The 12854-nt window shown below is 35.7% G+C and overlaps 1 long non-coding RNA gene across 6 annotated transcripts in view; it reads left to right on the forward strand.

Annotated features, from left to right (window-relative positions):
• The window catches only part of LOC102151889, a 157110-nt gene that overhangs the window by 123016 nt on the left and 21240 nt on the right, over positions 1–12854 (forward strand). The window lies entirely within an intron of this gene.

Here is a 12854-nt window from a genome sequence, read left to right on the forward strand (position 1 = left end):
AGAGTTGGGAAAACTGAGCCATACTTGGGCTTCACGCTCAGTGAGAAGTATGCTTGTCCCTCTCCCTCTGTTCCTCCCTCTGCTCTCTCAATCTTTCTCTCTGTAAGATAAATACATAAATATAATCTTTAAAGAAATAAAATCTTTTTAAAAAGATGAAGCAGGTGTATTCATAGCTAAATGGGAGAAAACCTGTCTGAGAAAAGCAAAATGCTGAGAATGCATGTAACATTTGCATCATCTCAAACTAATGTTCAAGTGACTTTGCCAATAACATTTATTCTGAACAACCACACAAACTGGCTTCTCAATAGAAAATAGTACTCGTTAAAAATATTTTTTAAAAATATTTCTAACAATAATAGTCAGAGATAGGCTTTGGCTAAACTGTGATTGCTATTCCTACTTTCCATACTTTTCCAACTTTAAAATATCATTTGAAATACAATTTGTAGGGTGTCTTGGTGGCCCAGTCAGTTAAGCGTCTGCCTTCAACTCAGGTCATGATCCCAGGGTTCTGAGATTGAGACCCAAGTTGAGCTACTTGCTCAGCGGGGTATCTGCTTCTCCCCCTGACTATCCCCACTACTTGTGTTCTCCCTTGCTCACTTGCTCTCGTGTGAATAAATTTTTAAAATCTTAAAATATAATTTGTATATCTTTGTAAGCAAAACAGAGTCAGCCACTGTACTCAGTAGCAACTAGCATGTGCTGTTAAATTTAACAGGTTCAACTAGAGTAAGAAACACAAATAACACTTAATACGGTCCTAACTTATAGCTGCTATTATAAACATTGCATCTGCTTGTTAGGGCTGCCACAACAAAACACTGCAAACTGTTCGAAATTTATTGACTCATAATTCTGGAGGCTAGAAGTCCACAATCAAGGTGTTGGGTGGAGTTGGGGGAGGGGGTTGGTTCCTTCTCAGGACTATGAGGGAAGGTCTGCTCCAGGCCTCTCTCCATATTATGTAGTTGGCCATCTTCATGTTCACATGGTGTTCTCCCTGTATATGTGTCTATCTCCAAATTTCCTCTTTTTATAAGGACACAAGTCATCTTCAATAAGGGTCCACTTTAATGGCCTCATTTTAATGTGATTATCTCTTTATAGACTATATCCAAATAAGATCACATTTGGAGTTACTGGGATTTAGGATTTCAACACATCAATATTGGGAGAGGAGATTGCATTGAATGCATTGATTGCATTGATTGATACTCTAGCAATGAACTATCCAAAAAGAAATTTAAAAAAAATCTCATTTACAATAGATTCAAAAACAATAAAATACTTAAAGATAAACTTAACCAAGAAGGCTAAATATCTATGCACTGAAATTCTAAGACACTGATAAAATAAATTGAAGAAGACAAAAATAAATAGAAAGATACATCCTATATTCATACTTCAGAAGAATTAATATTGTTTAAATGCCCATATTACCCAAATCTATAGATTCAGTTAAATCCTTATAAACATTCCAATGGTATTTTCACAGAAATAGAAAAAAATCCTAAAATTCATATGAAGTCAAAAAATACCCATAATAGCCACAGCAGCCTTGAGAAAAAGGAACAAAATTAGAGGCATAACACTTCCTGTTATGATTTCAAGCCATGTTATTAAACTACAGTAATCAAAACAATATAGTATTGGCATAAAAACAGATACAAAGACCAATGGAGCAGAATAGATCCCAAAAATAAGCCCAAGTATGTAAAAAAAAACTCCTTGACATTGGTCTCAGCAATGATTTTTTTAGGATATGACACCAAAAGCACAAGCAACAACAACAACAACAAAACAGTAAACAAGTGTAACTACATCAAACTAAAAAGCTCTGATCTCAAAGGGAACAATTAATGAAATGAAAAGGCAATTTATGGAATGGGAGAAAATACATTCAAACCATACATATGATAGCATATGAGTCACTTTCTGTCATAGTTATTTCGTGATGTATGCATATACTAAGTCATGGGATTATACATTTTTTAAGAAATCGCACTATATAACCAAAATACATGCAATTTTTCTTTGTCAATCAGACCTCAATGAAGTTGAAAAATAAGGGATAAACAAAAACAGGGGTACCTGGCTGGCTCACTCAGAAGAATCTGCGACTCTTGATCTCAGGGTCATGAATATGGGCCCCACACAGACTGTGAAGATTTCTAAAGAAAATAAATTAAAACTTTTAAAAAAAAAGAAGCAAAACAAAGGGAAAATTAAAAATCTGAAAAAATGTAGATTTGAAGTAATAAGTGAAATACTTAGAGTCTACAGTTGCTTGTTTTAATTTTGACACATTCCAAGTTGAAATGCATTATGAATCGAACAGTAACTGAACACTGCTATTCAAGTTTATAGGATAAATAAACAGCTGCCTATCATTTGAGATGCATTCAAACTACTAGAAATTGTACCTCCAAAATATGTACACTGTCCATGCCTGACTAATACTTGATATTTCACTAAAAGATTGTCTCACAATGAAATGCATATATTTCAGCAAGTAGTGGCAGATCAAGCCAATCATCAATCAAAAAAATTGTCTACGGCCATCACCCTGTCTATGGCCATACCACCCTGAACACGCCCGATCTCATCTAATCAGAAAAATCGTGCTGAGCATAACAGCAAGGAATTTCTTCCAAGCAGTAGCTCTTCACCATCCAATAGCACAAAGTCCTGTTACTTCCCCCAACCAAGCACTTCTATCATATGTCTGGGGCTCGCTACAGTGACAACTTATTTCCAGTCCAACATACTAATGCCTCTTACCTCAATTACTCAAATAGTATCTTAATTGGCTGAATACCTTAATTCCTTTATTCAGCCATTATTTATGGGGCTTGTACCATGTACCAAGCACTGTCATAGATGCTGGAGCACTTCTGTGAGGAGTTTATCTAGATGGACATAGAAATGCCTTTTGTGTGTGTGTGTGTGTGACTCCTTCCAATTTGTTATCCATATAATATCCAGAGTGATCATTTCAAAAGGAACTCTGGTCTTGTAACTGCCTACTTAAAACCTTTTCATAATTTCCGATTGCTTTTAATTAAAACCCCAAAGCCTTGATGGAGATTTCAAGGCCCTGTATTTCTAGTGGATTTGCACCTCATTCCATCTGGGGCTCTCCCTCACTTACTCTATCCCGGTCACACTGGCCTTCTATCTAATGGTGACTGTAACTGAATCTCTCCCTCAGAACATTCGCATGCTTGCTTCTTTCAGGATTTCTCTTGCTTTTCATATGTCCATTTGCAGCTCTTCCTTCATGTCTCAGCAGAAACACTACTTCCTCATGTGTTTCCCTAACTCATCAAATTTACCCAGTGTTCCTGTGTCACCTATTTAGACCTTCCCATGTATAACAATTGTAAGTAATTATATGTATAATGTATATGTATAATGTTTATCTCTCTAATTGAATTCAATTAGGACAAAATTCAGCAGCTTCACAATTTCTATACCTACCACAGTGCTGAATAAATAGAAAGTAATACATTGTCATGTGACTTGAATATAAGAAGAGAAAAGAAAAAGAATGTCCTGACTATTGGTAAGGCCTACATGAAAATAGAATGAGCTTGAACTGGGATGAACACTAACTTAAAGGGCAAAGGTTTGGATTCTGGGCAAAAATAACTTCAGGGAACACAACAGTTTATCTTAGCCCACATTTTCCAAGTATATTTAATGGCCGGCCAATCTCATAGAATGCTTCTCAAAAGTATGATACCATGGTCAAAGAAGTTCTCACAATATTTTCTGCCTCTAGGCATTCACAATGCATATTATAAGCTCCTCCTAAAAACTCCAAGAAGTCTCCTAGTTAAAAAAAAAAATCTGTTCAATAAACCTTCCCTTCCTCTTGAATAACTAGCAACACTCAGAAGCACTTGCTGGGAAATATGATTGTGATATGTAACATGCCTCTTCCACTCCCTTGCTTTCCCCTTGTTATTAGGGCAGGAAAACCTCATTCTGCATTTTTCCCTTGTCTCAAAAGACAGCCATGATGCCTTACCTTCAGCGGTTCTGTTTTGACTTATTGATTGAAAACTATCATGTAGCATCAGGAGTCTTGGCCCCCTCTTTACAAATAAGGATTTATATAATTTTGTATAACTGGTGTATCGGTGCATGTCGATTTGTAGTACCATAACAATGGTCACATACTTCCCACATAGAATTCCTTTAGCCTAATCATATCATAGACCAGGAGTCCTCTAACATTTTTGAGTGCAAATTCCGAATATTTGTATATTTATTTATATATGATAATATAAATGTACCACTATATTTACATATTATTTTATAAAACATACCCCCAAATAAAAGCTTTAAATGTTGAGGTAAAAAAAAATGTAATGAGAGGTCCTAATATATTTTTTTTTCACTATTCCATGAATCATTTTGCATACTTCCTGGATTGCATGGGTGTACTTTACTTTAGGGGTAACTCTTGTAGATTTGAATAGGGTTAGAGTTCACCAGGGAATGATAGGGTATAGGACTGCTGTTGAAGAATAAGTGACAATGCATTAAAGGACTCATAGTTTTCATTTATTCTGAAAACGACTCAGCTGTTATCTATTGGATGTAGCTTGTTTAGGTGGGTAGAAGGAACTGAATCTTTGGGGAAGATATTGGAATGTGGACAAAAAATTCATTTTTATAAGATTTGTGTCAGGATTTGAGATGTTGCATAATTTACTACCATAATATTACCAGATAAAGCCCTATCATCTTTACCCCAGCCTGGGATGTCAGAAGAGCGTAGTTACAAAGGCATATGGTCCTCTTGGATGACTAAACTACAAAAGTGGTTTGACCACTTAGGCATGGATCTACTAGGGGTTCAAAGTGCAAAAAAACAGAAGTTATAAGGATGGATTCTAAGATTGAGTCTTTTGATTTTACTAAGGAGAATCTGAAAAAAAGCAATTTGAAAGTTAGTCAACATGGAGAACCTTCACAACAGTGCCTGGCCAAATATACTTGTCATATTTTACAACCAACTTAGTTTAATCCTCTAAACTGGAAGACACTACATTCAGAGAAGCCCTTAGACGGGATTCATTGCAGGCTTATATAAAGTTATGAGTTTAGAAGCTCCTTGAGTTCCAGAGTTATTTATCCTCAGATAAAAGCATCATAATCATCTAAATGAGTAGTATTACAGAATGATTAAGGATACAGACCTTGAAGACAGATGAGTCTGGTGTGAATTTCTACTTTAAACAACTGAAAGACTGGATGATCTAGGATAAACTACTTCATCGCTCTGACCTACCATAAAGTCTGAAAGACTACAGTGTCTCAAATCCCACCTTAAATTAAAACACTTAGTGCAATGGAGTTATAAGTAGCACTCAGTAAAAGGTAGTATAAGTAGTTTATATTTTTTTCTTCCTCCCCCTTTTTCTCCTTCCTTCTCCTTTTACTTTCTTCTTCCTTCTCCTCTCCCTCCTCCTTATCCTTCTTTTTCATCAGTATTATTTTTGGTTCCATAAAGGAAATGAAAATATTCTATGATCCAAAGTGTTTTCTAGATATGTAAGTGAACCCTAAATTTGTTCTTTACATTTCATATAGATGCACATTAAACCCAGTGACCCCATATAAGCTGACAACTTTGATTAAGGAATTTTCAATTTGAATTTGACTTAATTTTTAGTTTAAGTGGAAAAATCTGGTACGGAAGGCTTTCTCCCCTCTGCAATTCTGTCAAACACTGTGATCCATAGAGACAGAATGGGGAATTAAGCCAAAGAAGCACACCAAAAGTAAAAAAAAAAAAAAAAAAAAAAAAAAAAATTGTAGAATTGAACCCAGAAGCAATTATTAAAGAACTGCAGCAAAAATACGTAATCAACACTGCAAAGCCAAATGACTCCAGTATCCTATATTGGGTGAATTTGAGAGTGAAATAACTTCCACAAAATAAAATTCTTAAGGATAATGAATTATAAATAATACACTCATTAATCTTGATTTTGAATGGGGTTCTAGAATATTTGAGTTCTAACACCTCTAGAACAACTGTCAAAGTTCTCCACTATATACTGGGTTAAAAATTAATCAGCAATACGTTTTATGGCTTTTATGTGTCATATTAGTCTAATCAGCTGCTAACCCTGCAGAGATAAGGGCCAGAATTAGAGCTGTCAGAGGTGAAGTAAATTGGAAAGAGAAATGATCAATTCTTCCTTTCATAAAAGACAACATAGATGATTAAAAAGTAATTTTTCCCTTTTTTTTAAAGATTTTATTTATTTATTCATGAGAAACACAGAGAGAGAGGCAGAGATACAGGCAGAAGGAGAAGCAGCCTCCATGCAGGGATCCCAATGCAGGACTCCATCTCGGGTCTCCAGGATCACACCTTGGGCCGAAGGCAGTGTCAAACCGCTGAGCCACCCAGGCTGCTCGTAATTTTTCCTTTTACAAGAAGGACCCAGTCTCCAAAATTTCATAGGTTGAAATAGGCTCATTTATTCCTTTTTAAGGATCTGGAACAGTCCATGAAGCAAACACAGAATGGAACAGAATAGGTTTAGCGGAGAATGGTGTTCCAACTCATGCTCTGTAGAATTACAAATGGCAGGGCTTTCCATTGTGATTCATTTCCTCCTACACATCTGCAAAGAATTGTGCAATATGTTTAGATAAATAATACTCATTGTGATTTTATTTTCAGGGTCTAGGAGATTTTAGATTTCTTAACTCTTTATTATACTGAGTTAATCAAGGCGATGATGGTCTCCTGAAGAAATTATTTTCTTAACATAAAAGTGCAGTTAATGGAGAACACCTGTAAAACTTTAAACTTTTGCAAACCAACATAACTTCCCATGCATGCAGCAAAGATTGACCATCATCAAACACTTTTGGGTAGGGGGAACAAGTTAGAAAATAATGTACATTCAGCTTACACCACTAGAACAGGGCCATCTTTACCAGGGTAAGCATGGGATTCATTAGCCTAACACCCTCAAGGCAAAATTGTAATGACCTCTGGATCATAACAAGGTGGAGGTCATGGGAGAGTCATTTAAATCAATTCCTAACATAAAGTTATTTATAAAAAAAGACACAATTGAATTGTTTTGCGCATGAATGCTATAAAATATTTTTATTAAAATAAAAAGAGTGATAGAAAAAAACAGAAAAGGAGAGAAAATATCTCAAAGCAACCAAACATATTTAGCAAAGATGAGGCCCATTCTATTTCCCTGGGGTGAAAATGTGTGGTTTAACATATGAGAAGGATATTTCAGTAGGTGTATGTTACCCATCATAGCTGTACCAGCAGGAGCAGCTAAAGAAAACGGTCCATTAGTTTTGCCATAATAAACTATTTTTTCACTGGAACACTCTTGGGATTCTTTGACATTACTTCAATGTAGTTATTGGTGGATGGCTTCAATAATTGGAACTCTCACAATCTGAAATTAACATTTTCCATATCACTTTGGTATATGTTAAATATGAAACTTGATTTTAAGGGCATCCTCTTCACTATGTGTGACTCTAAAAGGCAAGATTGTAAATGTAAAATGCTCTCTATGTTTTTGCATTTTAGATTTGGATTTGTTTCTCAAATTAGCATGTCAAGCCACCTATTCAGTATAACTTTATCATGCTCAAGGAAGGACTAATGAATGTGAGTTAACAGCTCCCAGTTGGAGTCTCCAATGTGTCTAACTTATACCTAAGGCAACAGCCTCCACACAAGGGAGTTCTCTGAAAATATGTGCCCTAAAATATACAGGCATAAATGAGAATTGGATGAAAGTCTTCACTGAGGTTAAAAAAAAAATTCAGCACCTAATTTTGCCAAGAAACAGAGTTCTTATGATAAAAAGAAATCATACTCTAACACAGAAGTCAGGCACTGAAGCAATATAGATAGGTTCAGTTGGAGAAATATACAACCATTTAAGGAAGAACAAAGAAGAAATGTGATTTGTGTATACCAAACACTGCTTGGAAATTTTTCTTAAAGCGACAAAGGCTGTGAGACTTCATCTGACTTTATGTCCTCTCTAAATATCATGGATAAGACTGAAGCTCAGAGAGGTAGAATGACTCCTGCTGGTACCCACAGCTCATTTAACTCACATCTCCAAATTCAAATCCAATGTTCTACTAATCACAGCAGATGCCTCTTTGGGCAATACATGGTAGCACATCCCTACTTGACAAAGTCTTGTTGTGATGCACACTATTACTGTCTTCTCAAGACTACAGTGAATTGGGGGAGGGTGTAGCCTGAGGGATGACAACTAATTTCTTACTTCCTTTACCCTTCAGTTGCGTGATTTAATAAAGAAATAATCACTGAGAGACCAGGAACTTAGAAATGAAGTCTAACTGAAAGTCTGAGAGAATAGGCAAAAAAGAAAAATAGTCATTGTATTAGCTCCATGGGGTATGAGATGACAGTTTCAGAAAGAAAGAAAGAAAGAAAGAAAGAAAGAAAGAAAGAAAGAAAGAAAGAAAGAAGAAAGAAAGAAAGAAAGAAAGAAAGAAGAAAGAAAGAAAGAAGAAAAAGAAAAAAAGAAAAGAAAAGAAAAGAAAAGAAAGAAAAGAAAAGAAAAGAAAAGAAAAAAAGAAAGAAACCTTCCCATCTCTTAGAGAATGATCTTTTGAGAAAAAATAAAAGAAAAGAAACAACAGTCGGGAAAATTTAAACAGCTTAAGTAATGTCATCCAAGAAATACTTATTGACCATTTATGTTCCGTGCACAATGCTGGATACTAGGTATTGTACAAGAGATGGCAAAGCTCCTGTTTTTAGAAGTAATAGTAGGACCTTAATTGAAGAATCACATTATTAATTCAACCCACATCAAGTGCTCTATGAAAGGAACATGGTTCTACGAGGGGTCATAACAAATAATTCTGACATAGCCTGGAAGGTCAAAGAAGTTTTCTTGTACAAATGGATATTTGATCTGAGATAAAGGATAAATGAGAATTAACTAAGCTAAATGGATGAGGCAGAGGAAGCGACGTCTAAACAGCTAATAGGAGAGAACGTGTGAGATGGGTCTGTGAGCCAGAGACCATGTGAAGAATTTAGGTCTTTGTAGTAGATTGATTGCATTAATGACCTCACTCTATCACACTTTCCTAAATCCATGCCTTTCTTTTACTGCCTTCCTACGATGACTCGGAGCTTGCCATGTGACTTACTTTGCCCAACAGGATAGTGGTAAACTGGATTTAAACAGGCTTCAAAAAGCACTTGCATGTTGCTACTTCCTTTTGCTCCACCATGAGAACATGCTTCGGCTAGCCTGTTGAATGAAGAAATATGAAGCAGAGTTGAGTTGCCAATTGTCTTTGCTAAGGCCCACCCAGACAACCTGACCTCTAGCCAAATACCAGAGAAAGTCTAGCAAAGTTCAGCAACTCAGCTTCGCTTATTGGTAACTAGTGATTGAATTCTGCTAAGCCCCCAAAATCATCCAATCCATCCACAGATTTGTGAACTAAATAATTATTTAATGTCTTAAGCCACTAGGATTTGTGGTTGTTAGGCAGCATCAGTATAGCTCTAGATGGCCGACACAGTGGTAAATGCAAAAAATGAGTATGCAGTGGTATATGGTGTGCATAAGAGTGGAATGATTTTCAGGCTGTTGTAGGTGATAATAGCAACTTGGACTAAGTAACAATGAGGATGAAAACAAGACCACAGTATCAAGGCAATTTGGATTTAATTCTCTAGAAAATGATAAAATACTAAAAGCTTTTAAGCAGACAGACAGTAACATGAACAAAGCTCTACATAATTTAGGAAAATTAAATTGACTATGTTTTCATAAATGGATTACAATAGAAAGACAGAACAGAATACAAGAACAAAACATTTAAAGAAAAAAAAGTTAAATGCCAGAAGAGTATCTCTTCACAACATGAACTTCAATGAACAGCTTAATACAATGAAACCATTCATTCTGAGGCCCGTATGTAAGAATAGCTTCTCACTCTTAAAAAGCTATTCTTTCTAGATGTCAGTAGTTTTATTAAAGGCCCTTTAATAGACAGCCCAATCTCAATTAGTTGGAATCTTGAAAGTGGAATGGAATCCATGGATTTATAAAATGAAAAATTAGTTCCAAGACCCTTTTCCATTTGGTGAGCTTGTAGATAAGTCATTAATATTAAGATATAAACAATTTAAAGGATATAGAGTTTGTTTTAATGTTCAAATTCATATTTTTGGCAAGGGCTTTTTGGAGACTGTGAACTTAATATGTTAACAAGTTATTCCTTTCTGACTTACTACGATTTTCCCAACCCCATCTTCACAACCATAATAGAAATCATATCCCTTAATCTAAAGAGACACATTATATTCTCTCAGTGAATGTTTAACCACTCCATAATGTTCATGGGTATAATATGGAACAGAAATTGCTTAGAAGACTAAGCAATGGGTTTTAATCTTTTCTCTGTTTGAAGCCAATCCCTCCAATTGTGCATAAATCCCATTCCCTTTTGCCTATTTAAAGACATCAGTCCAGAAATTCCTTGAACAGCATAACTTCAACCATTCTTCCCTTTTCCTCCTACGTTTACATTTGTCTCTTTCTCCTATGTAATTGAAATCAGTGTTCACACATACAGTTATATCTAAATTCTTAAAGAAAATCTCTTGTTCCATCTTCTTGTCACTTTATCTAATGTTAGGTTGTACTTATTAAACAACTCTAAGGAAGTAATCTGTTGTTTTAGTTTCTAATTCTCTCTTCCCCTTCTCTCTCACTCAAGTTGGGTTTTTGCCTCCATCATCCCATTGAAACTATTCTCATTATATTTAGTACTGATTTCCATATTGGCAAACCAATGGCCACTATCAACAGCACACCCACTTCCTTGAGAGATTTTCCCTGTTTGTACTTCATACCACTCACTCCCTTGCTTTTTATTCTTCTTTACTGGTTTCTCTTTCTCAGTTTTGCTTGTTGGGTTCTTTTTTTTCTCTCTCCAACCTCTTAATGTTGGAAGACCCCATGGTCTTGCCCTTGGTCTTCTCTTCATTGCCTCCATTCATGTCTTTGGTGAGTTCATTCCAATCACTTGGATTTAAATATAACTCCTATGGCATCTGCTCACAAATTTTTATCTCTAGCCCTGCTCTCTATCCCAAATATTAAAATTTTATCTTTGTCTATTTAATTATCCACTTAAATGTCTAATGAACATCTCGAAATACACATGCCCTAAAATAAACACCAAGATACTCCACCTGCAACCAACTATATATAGGGATATGTGTAGTTGGTTCATATATATCCTAAACTTTTCTCTTTTCTTTTTCATGCCTGCATCTATCCTATCAGTAAATTCTGATATATATCCAGAATCTCATCACTTCTTTTTATCCCCACTGCTACCATCCTGGTGTGAGCTACTATCATCTGTCACTTGAATTACTGTGATGTCTTCCTGATTGGTTTCCACTATTGTCTTCTGACAGTCTATTCTTAACACAATATCCTGAGAAATGCTTTTAATTATTTGAAGCAAATCATATAATTCCTCTATTCAAAAAAGTTTAATGGCTTCATTTTAATCAGTCTGAAAGCCAAAATTCTTTAAAAATACTGATTGGCCCCTACCCCTGTACCTGAATCTAGTTATCTTTTAATCCTCTCCCAATGTTTTCCCTTCAGTACAGCTATGAGATCTCCTTACTTTTCCTTACTCATGATGAACCTACTCTCACCTTAAGGAGTTCATTCTAGCTGTGTTCTTCCATTAGAATACTTTCCCTCCATATTTATACGTCACTAATTCTCTTTCTTTTAATGTCATCTTCTCATTGATGCTACCCTAACCTCAATATTTAATATAACAGTCTAGCTTCTCTCCTTAAACCTGGGCATTCTTGATTCCCCTTGCCCTACTCTACTGTTTTCTTTCTCTCTTCTTTTTCCATAGCACTTATAACCTATGAACAAACTAAGTATTTTTCTTATTGCTTATATGTTTATTGTTTATTTTCTGTCTCCTTTCTCTTCAACATAAGAAATCTGAGGCCAGGGCACCTGGGTAGCCCAGTGGATGAGTGTCTGCCTTTGGCTCAGGCTGTGATCCTGGGGTCCTGGGATCGAGTCCTGCATTGGGCTTCCCACAGAGATCCTGATTCTCCCTCTGCCTTTGTCTCTGCCTCTCACTCTGTGTCTCTCATGAATAATTTTTTTTTAAATCTTAAAAAAAAAAAGAAATCTGAGGTCAGAAATCCTTGTTCCATTCAGTGAAATATTGCCAATAGCAAGCAGGGTAATAACACATAGAAAACACTAAATTATATGTTGAATGAATGAATGAGCAAAGTGATTTTTTGATGTATTTCAAAGGACATCATTCCCAACTAAGCTCTATGCGTGTGTTAGGAAATATTTCTGTGGTTAAAATTAATACTTTTTCTATTGGCTTATATATCAGAAAACTTCTTTAATGTGAATTAAGGCATCCTTGCCTCACTTTTCTCCTTTTTATAATTTAATTGCCTACCATTACTGCCACTTTGTATGCAATGTGGAGGCCCTGCCCTCACTGAATATAAAACGTAGGATAACTGACAGTACTGAGTGACTTGTGGATGTGGGGAGTGTGCAATGACAAATAGAAGTCAAAACCCTCTGAGATAGATAGGACAGAAATCTAGCTGAGTGATTTACCCAGAGTTATATAGTGAATCACTAACAGAAATCCAAGAATGGGATTTGTATTTCCCGGTGAAGGTTATTTGCACTGGTTGAACTTACCACTTAAAGTCTCATTCAAAGTTCAAAGAAGTTAGTGGCTTGCTTCCA

The sequence above is a fragment of the Canis lupus genome, chromosome 6, assembly GCF_011100685.1.
Source record: "Canis lupus familiaris isolate Mischka breed German Shepherd chromosome 6, alternate assembly UU_Cfam_GSD_1.0, whole genome shotgun sequence".
Taxonomy (NCBI): Eukaryota; Metazoa; Chordata; class Mammalia; order Carnivora; family Canidae; genus Canis; species Canis lupus.